The sequence below is a fragment of the Aphelocoma coerulescens genome, chromosome 1 (assembly GCF_041296385.1).
Source record: "Aphelocoma coerulescens isolate FSJ_1873_10779 chromosome 1, UR_Acoe_1.0, whole genome shotgun sequence".
In the NCBI taxonomy this organism is placed as follows: domain Eukaryota; kingdom Metazoa; phylum Chordata; class Aves; order Passeriformes; family Corvidae; genus Aphelocoma; species Aphelocoma coerulescens.
The window spans coordinates 1,906,377-1,925,000 of record NC_091013.1 but is presented as its reverse complement, the minus strand read 5'-3'; positions in this window follow the sequence as shown (position 1 = coordinate 1,925,000).

Here is an 18,624-nt window from a genome sequence, read left to right as displayed (position 1 = left end):
AGGGTGCCCTCCAGCCCCCTTGAAGGCTGGCTCTGCTGAACTCTTGGAGGAAGCAAATTCCAGAGGCAAGAGTTCACCCTTGGAGCAGGCACAGAGATGGGAATACTCATCTGCCGCAGGGATTTCAGATTTGTGGTGTCTGGCCCCTGTTTAGAAGTGATAAAATTGTGTTTTGTATAAGATAAGCTTCCTTTTTAAATGTAAATATCTTTCTGGTTGGAAAACAGATCTTCCAAAGGCAAAATACGGAACGAGGAGGTTGCCTGGAGTTTGTGGATAATAGGAACCAAAGGCTCATGAAAGGAACAAGTTGCCCATCCTGTAATCCCTCTGCAAGGCTCACTCAGAAGGTTGTATTTGAGGGAATCACACAGGGAGAGGAATCTAAAAGTAGGACAGAGAGCAGGGGGGGAGAAGAAATGCAAACACGATCAAAAAAGCAAAGAACATAAAGATTATTTTAATAGAAGTGATACTGAAAGCAAAAATAGACTCATTTGCCCTCTCCCTCATCGGATTGTGACACGTGGGCAGGGACACCTCCCCCTGTCCCAGGTGGCTCCAAGCCCCAATGTCCAAGCTGGCCTGGGACACTTCCAGGGATCCAGGGGCAGCCCCAGCTGCTGTGGGCACCCTGTGCCAGGGCCTCTCCCCCCTCAGAGGGAAGAATTCCTTCCGAAAAACCCCTCAGAGTTCAGTCCCTGGAGCCAGGCTGGGTGTGTTCCTCACCAGTCCTGCCTGCCCTGAGCAGCCTTGTGCCAGGCGGGAGGGGTTCCCCCGGTGCAGCCCCAGCTGAGGCAGCAGCAGCTCTGGGTTGTTCCTGACACATCCCTGTGGGAGCAGCTGGACAGGGCTGTGCAGCCAAAGACCCCAAATCACCGCACACCCAGCAATGGAGCAGCAGCAGAGCACTGGGGCTGTTCTGCTCTTCCTGGGCAGCCCCGCAGGGCTCAGGGCCGAGCAGCTCTGGCTGGAGCCCGGTGTTGGCACGTCCAGCCTCGGGGCTGCTCCTGTGCTTCTCCAGGGCAGGGCCTTTCTCCGGGATTAAGTTTTCCTTCTTCTGTAGGATAACTTTTACAGAATCCCAGAACCCCTGAGGCTGGAAAAGCCCTCCCAGCCCAGCTGTGCCCAGCTGTGCCCGATGCCCACCTTGTCCCCAGCCCAGAGCACTGAGTGCCACCTCCAGCCCTTCCTGGGACACCTCCAGGGATGGGCACTCCAAACCTCCCTGGGCAGCTCTTGCCAAGGCCTGACCTCCCTTTCCATGGGGAAATTCCTGCTGCTGTCCACCCTGAGCCTCCCCTGGCCCAGCCTGAGGCCGTTCCCTCTCCTCCTGTCCCTGTTCCCTGGCAGCAGAGCCCAACCCCCCCTGGCTGCCCCCTCCTGTCAGAGGATACACAAGGATTGCTCCTTTCTTAGGCCCTCTCCTGCTCCTCTTTGCTTTCCAAAACCAAATAAGGATCCCTGAAGGATAACAAAGAAATCCCACGAGTTGTTGGGACTGGATGTTCACCAATTTCTTCTATCTACAGGGACAACCAAGTGTTTCCCTCCTCCCTTCCCGATATCCAACAGCAGAGAGTCCCTAGGCCAGCGTTCCTCTCTCTGGGAGCACCAGGAAGGAAGTTTGAGGACTTATCCAGCCCTGAGAGGGGAAGGCAGGAGTTTTCCTTCCTTCCTCCCTTCCTCTCTTCCTCTGTCCCTTTCCTCCCTTTCTTCCCTTTCTTCGCCTTTCTTTGTTTGTCTCTTTCTCTCTCTTTCTCCCTCTCTCTCTCTCTCTTTGGTTCTTTTGTTCTTTCTTTTCCACACCAAGGGAGACTCCTGCAATGGGAAGAGGAATTGCTCTTGGTGGAGCTGCCCTGCAGGGCTCCAGCCCAGAGGAGAGGCTTGGGGAAGAACACGGTGAGGCGTACCAAGAGCTGTGGGAATGGGAAGAACGTGTGACAGCCCAAGAGGTGTCCCAGTGGGAAGCAAATGAGAGAGGGCAGCAGGAGTTGGAACGGGAAGAGGATGAGAGATGCCACGAGCTGTCCCTACAGAGAGATGTGAGAGCCCCAGAGGATTCCCAATGGGACGATGTCCGAGAGCTGTCCCAGAGGGAAGAGCGAGTGAGCAGCCAGGAGCTGTCCCCATGGGGCCCTGACATCAGCTCCAAGATCTGGGACAGACCCTTGAGCCCTGTGAGTGAGGAGGAGCCCCAGCCTTGTCCCCCCGAGGGGCCCGGCTCTCCCAGCCCCGTGGGCACAGCGGTGGCGGCAGAGGCAGCGCCCGCCCTGCCCAGCGCCTCTCCTGCCCCGGGCAGTGCCACGGAGGCCGAGCCGGCAGCTGCTGCCCCGGCCGGAGCTGCAGAGGAGGAGGAGGAGCCCCAGAGCGCAGCCAGCGTCCCCTTCACCACCCCGGCCAGCAGCCAGGCTTCAGTGTACCAGGAGCAGAACATCACCGGGGAGATGCTGAGCCAGGCGCTGCTGGAGATGCTGGAGCTGAGGCAGCAGCGGGAGGAAGAGTATGCCCTGCAGCAATGGATGGCAGTAGAAGCAACAGGTACAGCCCAAGGGGAAGAGAGCCCGGTGCCTGCCCCGCACAGCTCCCCCAGCCCCTCGCCCGCCCCGCTGGGAGCCCAGGCCCTCAGGGAGCAGCAGGAGGGGACAGCAGCAGGGTCAGTGCTGGCAGTGCAGGAGAGGATGGAGGACTCGGAGGAGGAAATGAAATACTGGCAGTTCCTGGATGATCTGGAGCCTTTCTTGGTGAGAGACCCGGAGCTGTCCGAGGGGGAAGGTGAGGAAAAGGCAAAGCTGTCCCTGGGAGAAATTAACAACTCCCAAGAAATGTCCCAGGGGAAAGAGTGCCCTGAGCAGGAGCTGTCCCAGGAGGTGTCCGACTGGGAAGAATACTTGGAGCAAGGGCTGTCCCAAGGAGATGTCAAAAGCTGTGAAGAACTTTCCGACTGGGAAGAACACATTGGCCAAGACCTTTTGCAAGGGGAAACCCGCATTGGCCAAGACGTGTCCAGAGGGAACGGCAGCAGACCCTCAGCGCAGTCCAGCTGGGAAGATGACAGCGACAAGGAGCTCGTGCAGGAGATCTGGGAAGAGGAGGCCGAGCACGGCATCGGGACCAAGCCCTTGCACCCAGAGGATGACGAGCGGGACGAGCTGAGTGTCCTGGAGCTGCCCCCAGAAGAGCAAAAGCGGGGAGTTTTTGCAGCACTGGGGCTGCCAGTGCCTGTCCCCTGTGAGGCCTGGGTTGAGGGCCCGGCACCGGAGCCGTGCAGCCCAGGGCCGCTCTGTGCCTCGCCCGCGGCCCTGCAAGGCCAAGGCCCCGTGGGACACGCGGCTTCTCCTGCCCTCGAGGAGCCGGTGCCAGAGGCAGGGACAGAGAGCCCGGTGCCTGCCCCCAGGAAACGTCCCTCCCGCTTCAGGCGGGCGCTGCGGGCGCTGCGGGCGCTGTTCCGGTGCCCCTGCCTGGCGCCACAGCCCCAGGACTGAAACAGACAAGGAGGAAGATGAAGAAGATGAAGACAATGAGGAAGAAGACAAGACGAAGACGAAGAATCGGATGAAGAAGATGAGGACAACAAGGAAGGAGACGAAGAAGATGAAGAAGACGAAGAAGACGGAGAAGACAGAAGGGACTTATTTAACAATACATAGAAAGAGAATAGTAATAAGGATTTGAAAATACATAGAAGAAGAAGAGGAATGGGAATAGGAATAGGAATAAGAATAAGAATTTAGTTAGAATAAGAAGAAGAGTAATAGCAATAGGAATGAGAATTTAGAAATATATAGAAGAAGCAGAGAAGAAGAAGAGTAGTAAGAAGAAGGAGAATAAGAAGAATAATTTAAGAATACAAAAGTGAAGATAAAATGTAATTGATAAGTAAAATTAGGAAATAGTTTCTTTTATTACATATTGCATCTTTATATTCCAGTCTGTGAAATAAAAACATGAATATCCACTTTGTTGTAATTGCAGTACATTATAATTTCCCAGGAAACAACCAAAGAAAGACAGAACACTGTTCCATTGCTGGAGAATTTGTGTATTTTCTAAGAAAGCGTGCAAGGCACGAGAAAAGAGTGGCCGGGTTTCACTTCTCGTCTCTCAGAGGGGCTGATGCATTTTCACACTCGGCCCCAGGGAGTCCCTGCGAGCAGCGGCTGCTCAGCCCCAGCGGCAGCGGGAGAGCTCCCGGCCGGGCCGGCAGGGCAGGGCCGTCCCTGCTCGCCCAAGGCGAACGAAAGCCGCCCGCGGAGCCCGGCTGGCAGAGAGCTGTGCTGGAAACGCCTTTGCAGCGGGGCTGCGCAGCCGGGACAGCGGAGCCGCCCCAGCCGCGCTCCGGCGCTGAGCACGGCCAGGGAGCCGAGCGGCCTTAGGAAGGCAGCGCGGGGGTGGCGTGGGCAGGGAGGAGCGGCTGCTGCTGCCCAGGCTCGCCGTGCCTGTGAAGTGCTGGGAAGGCTCTTCTCACCATTCGCACTTCTCTTCTGCACACAAAGAATCCACCGGAAGGAACTTGCAGGTGCCCCTGTGCCTAAAGCCTCGCCCCTCTGCTCCCCTGTCCTGGCCCAGGGCCCGCTCAGCAGAAAGCAGCTGTGGGGTCACTTCTGGAGCCCGTCCGACTTCTCCAGCCACAGAACGGGTGGCGTTGGCAGGGGCCTCGAAGCTCATGTGGTTCCAGCTGATTATCTCCGGCTCTGTGTCTCCCCCTCTCTGACAGGTGTTTGCTCTTTCTTTCTCCCTCCCTCCCTCCCTGCCGCTTCTTGAGAAATCAAGTCTGTGTGGTTGAGTAAGATCCCAGTGTTGCCGTCCTCTGGTCTCATTTGCCCTTAAGTGGGGCAGAGGCATCTGTCCCTCATCGGCTTGTGACACGTGGGCAGGGACACCTCCCACTGTCCCAGGTGGCTCCAAGCCCCAATGTCCAAGTTTTCTGTTGTTTTAGGATAACTTGCACAGAATCCCGGAATCCCTGAGGCTGGAAAATCCCTCCCAGCCCATGGAGGCCCAGCTGTGCCCGATGCCCGCCTTGTCCCCAGCCCAGAGCACCGAGTGCCACGTCCAGGGGCTCCTGGGACACCTCCAGGGATGGGCACTCCTCTTCAGCCCCTGCAGCAGCTCCGTGTCTGGCAGGAGGGTCAGGTCCTTCCCAGCCTTTGGGGCGCCGGTGACGTCCCGGTGAGGCTGCGCTCGGTGCGGCCCCGCGGCGCTGCCGGGTCCCGCTGTGCCCTTTGGCTGCGGGGCCGTGTCCCTGCATCCCTGCAGGTCCCTGAGCACGGGGCACGCGCGGTCGGTGGCTGCTGGTGGCCGCGCTGGTGGCCGTGTCCCCGCTGCTGGCAGGAGCCACTGAGGGTGCTGCCGGCAGCTTGGGGGCACCTGGCCTTGGTGGCCCTCCTGTGGCACCCCGAGGGGGGCAATGACACCCTCGCAGATTCGTGCCAGGAACGAGAACTGGTCTTGGAAACAAAGGCCTCGTGTTGGCATGAGGTGTTTGCTGGGTTTTTCATCACTTTTAGTTATGAGTTGTGATTTTTGTTGTTCAGGGAACCAGCAGGGCCAGATAATCTTCTCTTCGTTCAGGCACACTGAGTACAGCAATTGTAAGTAAATGCTGGTGTTTTGGGCTTTTACAGAGCCAGAGGAAATCTCCCAGGCTGAGAGATGTCTGGAGAGGGACTTTGGACAAGGACATGGACTGATAGGAGAAGAAGGAAAGGCTTTAAGCTGGAGGAGGGCAGGGCTGGATGGGAGATTGGGCAGGAATTGTTCCCTGGCAGGGTGGGCAGGCCCTGGCACAGGGTGCCCAGAGCAGCTGGGGCTGCCCCTGGATCCCTGGCAGTGTCCAAGGCCAGGCTGGACATTGGGGCTTGGAGCAGCCTGGGATGGTGGAAGGTGTTCCTGCCCATGGCAGGGGTGGAATGGGATAATTTTAAGATCTCTTCCAAGCCAAACCATTCTGGGATTCACATCCCTAATACTAATGGAATATATTCAATATGCAGTTTCAATTAGATGCTTATAAATGCCTGTTCAAATTAACTATTTAAACTCTCCAGGATAATCTGTGGGCTTCCAAGCTGCAGTTAACTCTGCCCCCATATCCCATAGATAACATTTTAAAGGAATTATTTGACAAGTGGCACTTTCCAGGTGAATTTAAATGGATTTCCTGTCCAAGACAGGAGCATTTTGCTGTGAAGGAACCAAGGCAGAGCAGTAAAAAGATTTTCAAGTCAGCACAGCCAGCGCTGTTTTCTGTCTGCATGGTAAAAAATGCAGGTGAGACACAAACCCCCAAATTTAAACCATTTTCTTGTGCCGAGACATCTTTTTGGGTCTCCCCAAAGTTGGCGGAGGGCTCCAGGGGATGGCAGCTGGTGGAGAGGTGGCCTGTGAGGAAATGCAGAGCAGATCAAACAGCAGAACCACAGAGTGCAAGGTTTGGTGATATTCAAAGCAAGTCTCAGGCAGAGTTTGTGGTGGGGTTTCTGCCTCCACTCCGCTCCTGGAGCCTTCAGAACTCTGTGGTGAAGGTTTTCAGCTTCCTTTTGCCTCAGTTCCTAGAAATAAATGTCAACAGGTTTCAAACTCCCAGAAGATGAGGCAATTTTTGGCCAGCACAAAGCTTTAGTGAGGTATTGAAGGAGCTGGGCTCTGCCTTAGCCAGGTGAGGGAATTCTCCCAATAAATGCCTCCAGCTGAGCATGGGGAGCATGGAACAGATGTCCCTGTGCTTGAACATGTCCAGGGGAAGCCTGAAATCCTGCACGTTTGAATGCCTGACCCTTCAGAGGAGTAATTTTCCCCCTGTCTTAAATTTTTACTGCTGTGGCCTTTTTTAAATCCCTCTATATTCAGTAAGAAAAGGGATTTAGAGAAATGTACATAAACTGAATTAATGTCTGTAAACATCTGAAGGAACTTGGCAATCCACTGTCAAGTGGCCTGGTAAAGGTGTTGAGTGATCCTACAGATATAGGAGCCTGCCTGGTTTCCCACTCTTTTCTTTTCTTTTCTTTTCTTTTCTTTTCTTTTCTTTTCTTTTCTTTTCTTTTCTTTTCTTTTCTTTTCTTTTCTTTTCTTTTCTTTTCTTTTCTTTTCTTTTCTTTTCTTTTCTTTTCTTTTCTTTTCTTTTCTTTTCTTTTCTTTTCTTTTCTTTTCTTTTCTTTTCTTTTCTTTTCTTTTCTTTTCTTTTCTTTTCTTTTCTTTTCTTTTCTTTTCTTTTCTTTTCTTTTCTTCTTTTCTTTCCTTTCCTTTCCTTTCCTTTCCTTTCCTTTCCTTTCCTTTCCTTTCCTTTCCTTTCCTTTCCTTTCCTTTCCTTTCCTTTCCTTTCCTTTCCTTTCCTTTCCTTTCCTTCCCTCCCTTCCTCTCTCCCTTTCCCTTTCCCTTTCCCTTTCCCTTTCCCTTTCCTTTCCTTTCCTTTCCTTTCCTTTCCTTTCCTTTCCTTTCCTTTCCTTTCCTTTCCTTTCCTTTCCTTTCCTTTCCTTTCCTTTCCTTTCCTTTCCTTTCCTTTCCTTTCCTTTCCTTTCCTTTCCTTTCCTTTCCTTTCCTTTCCTTTCCTTTCCTTTCCTTTCCTTTCCTTTCCTTTCCTTTCCTTTCCTTTCCTTTCCTTTCCTTTCCTTTCCTTTCCTTTCCTTTCCTTTCCTTTCCTTTCCTTTCCTTTCCTTTCCTTTCCTTTCCTTTCCTTTCCTTTCCTTTCCTTTCCTTTCCTTTCCTTTCCTTTCCTTTCCTTTCCTTTCCTTTCCTTTCCTTTCCTTTCCTTTCCTTTCCTTTCCTTCCCTCCCTTCCTCTCTCCCTTTCCCTTTCCCTTTCCCTTTCCCTTTCCCTTTCCCTTTCCCTTTCCCTTTCCCTTTCCCTTTCCCTTTCCCTTTCCCTTTCCCTTTCCCTTTCCCTTTCCCTTTCCCTTTCCTTCTCTCACACACACACACACACACACACACAAAAGACTCATTCACATTTTAAAACCTAATTAACCAACCAAATTAAAGCTTCTTTTAGATTCACCCCCATTTCCAGCTGGTACCATTTGTTTTCTTCTGTTATCTGCAAACAGCTCAGCCTTGGAGGCTCACAAGATAAAGTGGAGTCATTCAGGACATTGCTCTGTCCCCCACAGCTCTGTCACCCGCAGGAGTTTGGGAAAGCTGTGGGGACAGAGCTTGGACTCCCCAAAATCCACGTCTGCCAAGAGGAGTCCATCAAAAGGAAAAATATCCCAGCTTGGAGCCTCTGGAGTGCATATTGTGCCTAATTTATCCTTGGAGAGGAAGCAAAGTCAATTCTCTGCAAAGGGTCATCAATCCTAGAGCCAATAGTGCTGGAAAGGTCCTTCCATAGAAATTATCCTGGATTATCCATCCAGGTGTTAGACTGGGGTGTAAAACAACAGGAGGTTTGCCAGCAGCTTCAACAGCTCCCCTGAGCAGCACCCACAGAATTCCAGAATGGTTTGGCTGGAAGGGACCTTAAAGCTCATCCAGTTCCATGGGCAGGGACTCCTTCCACTATGCCAGGTTCTCCAGCCTGGCCTTGGGCACTGCCAGGGATCCAGGGGCAGCCCCAGCTGCTCTGGGCACCCTGTGCCAGGGCCTGCCCACCCTCCCAGGGAACAATTCCTGCCCAAGATCCCACCCATCCCTGGCCTCCTTCTGTTTAAAACCACTGCCCTCCCTCAGTGGTTTTAAGCTTTTGACCTCAGTGGTTGAGTTCTGGTTTGGGTCCGTTTGGTTTTTAATTTAGGAAACCCCTGAACTTCCAGCTCTTCCCAGCTGATCCCGAGTGGTTCCAGTGCTGCAGTACTTGGATTGTGGCTTTCCCTGGAGGAAGTGGGGAATGCCCTTGGGAAGCTCCTGTGGAAAAGCAGGAAGGGCCGCATCTGCAGCCCTCTGTGGCCACGCAGCTGACTGGGAAAATCTGGGGAAACAGGAGGGAAAATGCAAACAAAACCAGCATCCCTGAAATCCACGTGGCTTTAAGGAGGTGAACAGAAAATGTTGGGGTTTTAACTAAAAAGCAGAGAAACCTGAAGGATTTCTTGTTGCTTCTGAGGGGGTTTTTTTCCCTAAACTCCCTCATCCTACCTCATCCCACCTCCCCTGCCTCTGCCGAGCCGCTAAAGGCTTAGAATGGAAATATTTTCTGTATGGATGTAGTGGAAAACACCCGCTCCAACCGGATGCTGGAGATCAGGAGGCCTGACCCGGAATCTGTGCTGGGGCACACATGAAAGCAGGAAAATTTAATTCACCGAGGTTTTCTGGAAGCAGCTCCCTCCTGCCGGAGCGGAGTCACGCACACGCCGGCTCCGACACTCCCACAGCAATTCCAGAGCTTTTCAAGCTTCATCCTGCATGGACAGAGGCCACGAGGACTGGGAATAATTACCAGCTGGAGAAGATGTTCGTCTGCAAGGGGGAAGTTTTGCCAGCTCCTAGGAGAAGCAGCACAATCAATCCCACGCCTCCTTGTTTTCCTTGTTTTCCTTCCCTTCATCGCCGCGGTTCCGACTGATTTTGATTACTCTGGCGCCAAACAAATGAAAACATTTCATGGCCATTTAATCACTGGGAAGAAAGGGAAAAATGCCTGGCTGCTGGATGTTTATAAATATGGAAAAGGGGCATGGCTCTTCCCTGCCCAGAGCCGCAGTTGGAAAAGCCAATTCCAGCAGGAAGAACCTGACTCAGCTCCCGCTGGCTCAGGGGGTTTGAGCCTTGGGAAAAAGGGAATAGCACTGCTGTCCTCATGCCAGCTTCCAGCTTGTCACAGGTGCTCATCCTGAGGTTTTCCTGCTTGTTGGGCAATGGAACCATGGCGTGATTTGGATTGGAAGTCGTTATTTGCTCAAAGTATTCAGAAAGGACCCAAATTTCTGCCCTCCACTGACACGAAAGTGAGCACAAACCTGGGCAAACCACACCTGCATTCCCAGGAAAGCTCTTCCCACCTGTGACCGATGCTCAGCAGTGTGCCTAAGGATGGGAACTGAGCAGAGAAAACGGATTAAAAAGATATAAATGAATATTGCATTTTATTTTGAATACTGGGGTTTCCTCACATATTCCTCAGCTTAGATAATTCCAGGGCTGTTGTCCTGGCCCCGCTATCGAGACAGAACTGGCTAACTCCTACCCTCTGGAATTGCCATTCGAGGTTTGTCTGAAGCTATTATGTCATTGTCCATGGGCTGATGTTTCAATTCCACAGACACCGTGTGCGTTGTGCACTATTCCCCAACGGCACAGAAATGCCCCGAGCTTTAAGTGACACAGAAGGAAATCTGCTGTTGATCGCTTCTGTTCAGCTTTGCTGGAGAGAATTTGAATATTTGATTTAATCAGCTTTTCATGTGGCTCCCGTAGCACAGCTGGCTTTCCACTGAAGGCCACAGAAATGTCTGGACAAAAGGCAAACGGAGCTAAAGGGAGGGGATAGCTTTTATTTTGCATGTCTGTATGAGGTGCAGTTGTATTTTAGGGCTTCTTCCAAAAAATTGTTCGACCTCACAGCAAATTTGGTCTCTGGCTTGAAAGGGAACAAGGGAATTACCTGCTTTGTACAAAGAAATAAAAGCAAATTAATAGATACAATTCCAGCATTTTCCAGCTTTTTCCAGCAATTCTTTCCTACTCTGTTGCCCACATTTTGGGGGAACCTCTGTAGTTGTTCTTTTCTCTGCTGGCTGGACACCAAGGTAGATTTTCATGGAATCCTGGAATGGTTTGGGTTGGAAGAGGCCTTAAAGCTCATCCAGTTCCAGCTCCTGCCAGGGACAGGGAACCTTCCACTATCCCAGGTTTCTCAGAGGGAAGCTCTGAACAATCCTCTCTATCCAGAGACTTCCCCTTCTCGCCCTGCCTGGGTAAGAGGAAGGTATCCAATACTCCAGTGAGGTTTTCCAGACTTAATTAATCAGTGGGGTCTCATTAACTGCCCTAAAGTGGCACGGGAGGAAAGATTTGGGAAGAGCTGATGTGCTCCTGATTATCCAGCACCTTATCCCTTCTCAGACCCTTGGCTTCCCACTGCCAAAGAGTAGGATTAGATGGGAGATTGGGCAGGAATTGTTCCCTGGCAGGGTGGGCAGGCCCTGGCACAGGGTGCCCAGAGCAGCTGGGGCTGCCCCTGGATCCCTGGCAGTGCCCAAGGCCAGGCTGGACATTGGGGCTTGGAGCAGCCTGGCACAGTGGGAGGTGTCCCTACCATGGCAGGGGTGGGATGGGATGATCCTTAAAATCCCTTCCAAGCCAAACCATTCCAGGACTCCATTATTCCAATTTTTTATAACTAAATTACCTGGATTCCCCCTCTTTCTAAAGTCAGGTTCTAATGAAAAATGCATTTAAATTCTCGTTTTTTACATTAATAGGAAAACAATGAATTGCTTTGGAAAAATATCCCTAAATACATCCTACAAAATAAACAGTGGGGCAAGAGCTCATTATAATCTCAGGAGAATCATATCAGGGTGCCTAAATCCAGGGGAAAAAAAAAAAGAGGGAAAATCCTTCTCAGTTTTATCCCATTTGGGAGCAATCCCACAGATCCCAGCACAGACATTGAGGCAGTGAAAAGAGGCGGCACTTGCCAGTGGAAAAGCTGGAGTGGGACTCTGGAATCTGCCACGCATTAGGAGAGAAAAAAAGGGAGAAAAAGGTCACTGAGGTGGGAAGTTGTTTGTTTTTCCCAGTGGGAAGCACATCTGATTATGTCTGATTCCAGGGAATAACCCATCCCTGGCACCCACTGAGTTTAAATTTAAACTATTCAGAAATTTTTAAATATTCAGAGACCTTTCCTTTGCCCAAATGTTTCTCGTTATTCCTTTCCCCCCCCCCATTTTTCTGCCTTTTCCTCTGCTGGCCATAAACATTTGATTCTTTTCAATCCACCTGCAAAAAAAACCCAAACGATGGAACCCCCTGCCAATTCTGTTACTGAAATAAAACAAGTGGAAATAAAGAAATAAAATAGAATTAAATCAATTAATTAACAAATAAATAAAGGAAAGAAATTTAAAAAAATGGAAATAAAGAAACAAAATGGAAATAAATATATTTTTAAAAAGTAAATTAAAAAATACAATGGAAATAAAGAAATAAATGAAATGGAAATAAGAAATGAAATGGAAATAAATAAAGGAAATAAATAAAATGGAAACAAATACATAAATAAAGGAAATAAATAATGGAAATAAATTAAATAGTAGATATAAAGAAATAAAGAAAATGGAAATAAAGAAATAAAGGAAATAAAGAAATAAAGGAAATAAATTAATTAAATGGAAATAAATAAGAAAATAAAGAAATAGGATCGAAATAAAGAAATAAAATGGAAATAAATAAAGAAATGAAATTGAAATGAATAAAGAAATAAAATGGAAATAAATAAAAGAGTTCTTGTATCCAAGGAGAAAAAGGACCAAAAGTGGTGGGAATGATTTATCAGAACCTTCCCCAGCAGCCACTGATGCAGAATTTTTGGGATGGAGGCAAACCAGGAAGACCAGAAGGAAAAAGTTCATTTAGGTTGGGCATTTTTTAGCTGAGTTATTTAATCTGGGTCAGTTTTTTGAAATGAAAAGTCAAAACATTTGATTTTCAAACTGCCAGAGTGAAACACTGGGGTGTTGTTTTAAAATATTTCCTGCTCTTCTGTGCTGTGTTGAGTGACAGCCTCAATTCCCAGGCAGATCCAGTTCCTCTGGAATGCCATCTCCGGGTGAATTTTCTCCTCCTCATTTATTTTAATTATTATTTTCATAACCCCTCCACCTCATTCACGAGGTTCTGAGAAGCCACCGTGCTCTGACACTGCAGGATGGAGGGAGACTCATGCAGGTGATGAAAGGCTGAAGCTTTCCCTTTGGCTTCCAGAAAAGTGGGAAGCAAAGGTGTGTGCGGATGGAAAATAGAAATTCTGTCTGGAGCAGGACACGCGCTCAGCTCTGGCTTCTCTCAGGTTTCTCTCTCTGTGCCAAAACCCTCAGCACAGAAAGCTGGGACAGGGAGAACCTGAATTGTGTGGCTTTTGAAGTTGGTGAGAATCCCAGAATCCCAAAATCCCTGAGGTTGGAGCTTCAAGACCGTGGAGTCCCAGCTGTGCCCGATGCCCACCTTGTCCCCAGCCCAGAGCACTGAGTGCCACCTCCAGCCCTTCCTGGGACACCTCCAGGGATGGGCACTCCAAACCTCCCTGGGCAGCCCTTGCCAAGGCCTGAGCTCCCTTTCCATGGGGAAATTCCTGCTGCTGTCCACCCTGAGCCTCCCCTGGCCCAGCCTGAGGCCGTTCCCTCTCCTCCTGTCCCTGTTCCCTGGCAGCAGAGCCCGACCCCCCCGGCTGCCCCCTCCTGTCAGGGACTTGTGCAGAGCCACAAGGTCCCCCCTGAGCCTCCTTTGCTCCAGGCTGAGCCCCTTTCCCAGCTCCCTCAGCCGCTCCTGGGGCTCCAGCCCCTTCCCAGCTCCCTTCCCTGCCCTGGACACGCTCCAGCCCCTCCAGGGCTCTCCTGCAGGAGCCAGAACTGGGCACAGCCCTCGAGGGGCCTCTCAGTGCCCAGCACAGAGGGACAAATCTCACTCATTGAAAAGCAAACGCTGCCTAAATCCCACTAACATTAATTTTTTAAGGACCTGTTTTTACATTAATTACAGGATAGCTTTAAAAAAAACTTAGATTGGCATTAACAGTGGCACAGCAACACTTGGATGCCCTCCCTGAGGCCAGAATTAAGAACAATTCTGTTTATCCCTCTCCTCCGAGCTATGCCAGCCACGCTGAGGGCACATTTTGACACAGATTTATTGGGAGGCTGCAGGAACAGCTGAGGTGCACCCAGCATAACACAGCTCTGTGGTGGATGGAGCATTTCCAGCAACCCTTCCCCACTTTTTTGGGATTCATGGCTTTGCTGGTGGATGTAGAAGAGGCCTGGGAGAAGAGCAGCTCATCCTCTTGCTTGAGCGTAGCAGAGATCCACATGGCTCAGTCCTTTCCTTGGAAATTCGGGGTGGTTAGACCTTAATAAAGCATTCCTGGGAATTCAAGGTGGTCAGACCTTAATAAATCCCATTCCACGGGCTATTTCCAGCTGCCTGTTGGCAAATCGGGGTCTGGAGTGACAGGAGACACTCGAGCTTCTCCCTTGCATCATCTGCAGCCAGGAGGTGACAAAAGCAGCCCAACTGTTCCTTGTCCCTCAGCTGTGCCCCAGCCCTGGCAGCCCTGGGTGTCCATCCCAGCCCTGGCAGCATTCCTGCCCCAGCCTGCTGAGTGCCAGGAAGAGAGAAATGAAGGCAGCACCAACCAGAGAATCAGGGAATTGTAGAATCCCGGAATGGTTTGGGTTGGAAGGGACCTTAAGATCATCTCATTCCAACCCCCTGCTGTGGGCAGGGATGGATCACGTTGCTCAGGGCTCCAAAAAGGGATTTCAGGCTCTGATGGTTTTTGTCTTCTGAGCATCCAGGGATTAGAGATCCTTCAGGAAGAGTTTCTTTCCCAGATGACAGGAGAGACAGTAAGAAATGAAGGAGTCTGATATCCTGCCACAGAGCACATCCCTGCAGCAGCCAGGTTCCTTGGATACCCTCAAACACATTCCTGTCGGCCTCATCTCCAACCTGATGGCATTTAAAATCTTCATCATTCATCCTTCATCCTGAGGGCCAGCTCCCATCTCTGCTCCTGGGACAGGGACAGCACCCAGGGAGCGGCTGGAGCTGGGCCAGGGGAGGGTTAGGTTGGATTTTAGGGAAAGGTTCTTCCCCCAGAGGCTGCTGGGCACTGCCCAGGCTCCCCAGGGAATGGGCACGGCCCCGAGGCTGCCAGAGCTCCAGGAGCGTTTGGACAGCGCTGCCAGGGATGCCCAGGCTGGGATTGCTGGGGGGTCTGGGCAGGGCCAGGGGTGGACTGGGTGATCCTTGTGGGTGCCTTACTCAGGATATTCCAGGGTTCCACAAGCCCTTGTCCTGCCTGTTGGGACAGAGCAGATATTCCCTCACCTCTAACTCAGCACTTTACTGAGTAATCTCCTCCGTACCCCGATTTAAAAATCTTTGCCCGTGGTGACAAACTTGAAATCTGGGGGTTTGTCTTCCCGCAGGTGAATGTGCCACGAGCTCCTGGAATTCTGCTCCTTGAATCCAACTTTCATCATCGCCTTTTTGGGGCGGGGACCCTCCGAAAGTGAAGCCAAAATTCGGTGCCGCCGGCCCGAGCTCCCTCTGCCGGTGCCGGTCCCGCAGCGCCCGCCCGGATCCCGCCCGGATCCCGCCCGGATCCCGCCCGGATCCCGCCCGGATCCCGCCCGGATCCCGCCCGGAGCTGAGCCGGGAGCCGGGATGCGCTTCCCGGGAGCCGGCCCCGCTGGCAGGTGAACTCTTGTTGGGTTGTTTGGATAGGAGTGGAAGGAATCCAGCTCCGGAGCGGGAAAAGATTTATCCCGATCCAGGCAAAAAGTTGGCGGCAGGATCTGGAAGAACCAGGGAGTAAAAACACCCCTTGATTCAGGATTGAGCCAGGCTCAGAGCATGGGAGTGAAGTGGCCTAAGTTGCCCGTTCTTGCTGCTCAGAATTGCTCTGGGTTGTTTTTTCAGGAAGTTCATTTGGGAAAATATCCCGATTTCCTGGGTAATGTGTTGCTGGAACTGCCGAATCCTTTTGCATCACGAGAAGCTTTTTGGGGTTGTTCAGGCTGGAGAAGAGAAGGCTCTGGGGAGACCTCAGAGCCCCTTGCAGGGCCTAAAGGGGCTCCAGGAGAGCTGCAGAGGGACTTGGGACACAGGATGGAGGGACAGGACACAGGGAATTGTGTTAAACTGGAAGAGGGAAGGTTTATGTTGGATTTTAGGATGAAATTGTTCCCTGGCAGGGTGGGCAGGCCCTGGCACAGGGTGCCCAGAGCAGCTGGGGCTGCCCCTGGATCCCTGGCAGTGCCCAAGGCCAGGCTGGACATTGGGGCTTGGAGCAGCCTGGGACAGTGGAAGGTGTCCCTGCCATGGAAGGGGTGGAACAAGGTGATTTTAGGTCTCTTCCAACCCAAACCAGGATTCTTTAAGCCTCTGATTCAGCAATTTGCCTTTTATTTAAAAGAAAATCTACTGCACACAGCCCCAGAGCTCCCACTAACCCCAGGATGCCCTGGCAGGGTTTCCACAAGAAATTCAGGCAGTGCCAGGGCTCTGCTTCCAGAGTTGCAATAAGCAGAGAAATCCAAGTGGATGAATCCAACCTCCTTTTGTCCAGGAATTCCCACTCCATGGAGCAGTAACTGAATTTTCTCCTCACTTCTTCACTGTCACAGCCAGAGACAAAACTTCCAATTGATTATTGGTTTAGGCTTTTTATTTGGCTTTTTTTTTTTTTTCTTCTTCTTCTTCTTTTGGGGAAGGAGAAGACAAAGGAAGAATTGTGCTCAGGAAGAATTGATTGGACCCCATGGAAGTAACCACCAAGGTTTCCTGTGATAGTCCAGCACTCCTTGGAGGGTGCCATCACAGAGATTCCAAACAAAGTTGGGAATTTTTAATCTCCCCTTTTTTTTCCATTCTTTTGTTTAAAAAAATAAATGTGGGAACTTTTAAATCTCCCCTTTTTTCTTTTCCATTTTCTTGAAAAGAGAAATCTCGTTACAGAGCTCTTTCCGCAGGCAGGGGTCTTCCCTCCAGCTGATTCCCAATGTTTTCCAGGATGAGCTCCACATCCTGCTGCCTTCGCAGCAGCCTCAAACCCAGGCTTGAATTGCTATGGAATAAGCAGCAATGAACTTATCAAAATAAGCAGGGGCTCCAAAGAAACCACAAACAACCAAACAAGAGGAGTCCAACTAACTCAGCAAAGATCTTCTGGAGCACCAGGGCTGGTGAATCACCACTTTTTCCCTCCCTCAGCAACTCCATCCCTGCCTGGAGCCCCAGGGAGGGCAGGTGGAGTGGGGAGGGCATGACTTCAGAAAGTTAAAAAAAAAACCTTCAAAAAAAAAAAAAAAAAAAGCAGAAAGTCGACATCACCCCAGTCATGTGATGCCAAAGGACCAATGGAGGCAGGTCCTGGAAAGGGGAACAGTTAAATTTGTAATTTGGGTTGTGTGAAACACTTCTTTGGGCCTCATAAACAACCACAGAACCACAAGTTGGGTACGGAGGCAGTCACCCAAGAGCGGGTCCGGGATATTGGTCAGCAGGGAGGGCGAATCGTTGTGCCTGCAAACCACAGGGTTTCGGAGGCTGGTAAGCATCATCAACCACAACCAAGCCGCTCTTTTTTTTTTTTCCCTCCTTCTTTTTAAGAAACAATTTCGGAGTTCTTTGAGCGAAAGTACCTCAGGATCTGCTCCCGAGGCACCGGGATGGAGCCGAGCGGGATGGCTGGGAGGAGGGTGGTGGCAATGACCAGTCTTCATTTTGCACTCCCCAAGGTGGAAGGAACCCTAAATTCCCTGCCAGTGAAGAGAGAGTGAGTTTTAAAGAGGAAACAATGGCTTCAAACAGCATTTTTGAGTCACTTCCTTCTTACCAGCACTTCTTGAGAGGTAAGTGCCATTCAGAATTTCTAAATGTATTTTTGGTTTTCCCGTGGTTCAGAAAATGCATGTTTGGGGAGGATCTGGTGTAGTACATGGGGGTTTTTTCCACTTCAGTTTTCTTTGAGTTGATATCTGAGCTTGCAGAAATATCATCTCGTTGCTTATCAGTTAAAGAGATTACAGCAAGGACTCGTTTAAGCTGTTCAAACAACCATGGCATGCTCGTGAATTTGCCCTTCCCAAATCCTAGTGGGCTCGGATAACTCCTGGGAATTACTGCAGGTACAAGAGTGGCAGCACAAAGTCCCTTTCTGGCTCTTTTCCGGGGACTTTTTGAGCTGCTGCCATGACAAATGACAGCCAACAGCACCCGACACGCCGTGCAGGGAGGGAGCAGCAGAGCCTGATTTAGGCTGGGCTTAAGCCTCAGAAAAAAGCTTAGAAACCTGCTTAAAGTTTGCTGCAACTCACGTGGCTCGGGGAAAGGAGCGGTGGGATGGACTCGGAGGCTCTGTGGATGCTCTGATGGCTGCAGGAGCAGCTGCAGCCCTGGAAGTGCTCCGGGAGGAGTGGAAGGGCTTCACCCAGCAATCTGCGTTTTGTCACCAGTGACCAAGAGGTTGTAACGTTCTTGTAATGTTCTCATCACCCCCTGTGGAGCTGATGCTTTAGTCATGGCTTATTCATGTAGCCCAGCCAGGCAGCGGCACGGGGAACTTCTCTGCTTCCTGGGAATTACCTCCCTAAATCACTCCTGGAGCTGAACGTTTCCCCTCGCCACGCAAGCCTGTCCCGCAGCAGGGCTGTGCCCACGTGGGTGACAAGGACACGGAGCCTGTCACAGCCCGGGCTTGGCCGGAGAGCAGCACTTCAGAGCTGGTTCTAGTCCCAGACTCCCCGGCCTCGCTGGGCGTGAGTCAGGAGTTTATTCCCATTAATAAGCGGGAATGCGGAATGCTGCTCCCAGCTGCTGTGTCACCACCGGCAGCAGCTCCTGCCACCCCCAGGGTCACAGCTCCCCGAGAGGGACACAGGCAGAGGGCAGCCTGCTCTAATCCTTCCTGGCTCTGCTGTTCAACTCCTTTTTTTCCTCCCCCCCTCCTCCTCAT